This window comes from Manacus vitellinus, unplaced genomic scaffold, assembly GCF_001715985.3.
Source record: "Manacus vitellinus isolate BGI_N305 unplaced genomic scaffold, ASM171598v3 scaffold_11_pilon, whole genome shotgun sequence".
Lineage (NCBI taxonomy): Eukaryota > Metazoa > Chordata > Aves > Passeriformes > Pipridae > Manacus > Manacus vitellinus.
In genome coordinates this window covers 15,736,297-15,738,169 of record NW_021938895.1, presented here as the reverse complement: position 1 = coordinate 15,738,169, position 1,873 = coordinate 15,736,297, and positions in this window count along the sequence as shown.

The window sequence follows — 1,873 nt, the reverse complement described above, 5'->3', positions numbered from 1 at the left end:
CCTGGAGAGGTTGTTTCAGCACCTCCCCGGGTAGGGGGAGGTTATTAACTTGTCAATATTATTAACTTGTTAATAATATAAACAAATCCTTACTAAGGGAAAAGTATTATATAAATGTACAGTTTGACAGCTTTAGATCTCTCATCTATTTCTTGAAATATAAGAACATTAAAAATGCTAAAAATTCTTTGAAATATTTGATTTTTCTGAAGCTTCACATTTCTTCTTTAGTCAAAACCATATCTAAAGTAAGAGAATGCATCAGATTTTAAGATTTTTACTTTAGTGAAAATATGAGAATAAATGGTATAGTATCTATAAACGGTACATATCTATAGTAAGATTAATGGAGAGATAGACAACAGGTTAACAAAGGCATATAGTGCTTTCGGAATGCTTCATAAAAGAGTTTGGCAAAATAAACACTTGAAGAAAAGCACCAAGATCAGTGTTTACAGAGCCATTGTGCTGTCTACTCTTTTATACGGATCTGAATCATGGGTCATTTACCGCCACCACCTGCATCTCCTAGAATGCTTCCATCAATGCTACCTTCGTACAATCCTAAACATCCACTGGTCAGATTATGTGACCAATACATCTGTTCTAGAGCAAGCAGCAGTCACAAGTATTGAGACCATGTTACTGAGAACACAGCTGCAATGGGCAGGGCACGTCTCAAGGATAAAAGATCACCATATCCCTAAGATCTTACTTTATGGTGAACTTGCCACTGGCTGCTGCATGAGAGGAGCCTCAAAGAAGATACAAGGACTCCCTAAAACAACACCTCAGCCTTGGCCATATTGATCAACATAACTGGTCTACTCTGGCCTCCAATTGGGAGGCCTGGAGACACACCATCTATAACACTGCTGATGCTTTTGAGAACTCATGCAGGATCACTCTCGAGGAGAAAAGACAACACAGAAAGAATTGTGCCTTTCAGAATACACCATCCAAGGAGTCTTTCTGCTGTGCCTTTTGCAACCGGACATGCCTGTCTCGTATTGGCCTTTTTAGCCACCAGTGCGTTTGTGACAAACGCAGGTAGAGACCTTTCCCTAATCTTCGTTCGTGAAGCCCAGCCATGATGATAGTAAAATTCCTTTTACAATCTTCAACATAGCCCAAACCAGTTCTAATACACAGTAACTAAGTGCAACTTCATGGGAAGCAAACTTTTGAAAAGCCAGTGGTTCAGCAGCCAAAATCTGCCTTCAAAAACACACACCTAATTCACACTGGGGAAATGATATTCTTAATTACCCTTTTACAACCTGCTTCCTTGACCACTGGCACATATAATAGCAGAATTTAATATTCACATAAATGGAAGCAGACTTTGGCACTGAGTGCTTTCTTCAGGAAGCTTGGTGGTCTGGGAACATTACTGATGGATCTGCAATTATGTGAGAGAAATCTATTTAAACTCAACTCAAACCAGGTATTTTACTCCAAGCTATGAAATGGACTGATAGTATCAGTCATTTTTGGACAAAATTTTCTAGTGTAAGGAGTAGCCTCTTCAGAAAACAACCTACAACATTGCTTCAGAAAACAACCTACAAATGTAGAAAATCAACAAAAAATTCAACAATAATTTGACTGCAGGCAACTGAGACTCCTGTCAAAACTGAGGGTTCTTCTTTAATCTAAGAAGTGAAAAATGGAGACATTCTTTGTAAATAAGATGCTTTATACTAAAATCCTTAGCAACCAAATTGGTTTTCCTTTTCCCTTGAACTATATCAAGAAGAAGTTAGATGAGAAAATAATTACACGCCTATAGTATGTTTTACTGAAACTCTTTGAGATCATCGCATAATTACTTTTTAAAGCCCTTTCTCTGAAGATTTTTTTCTTTTTTTGA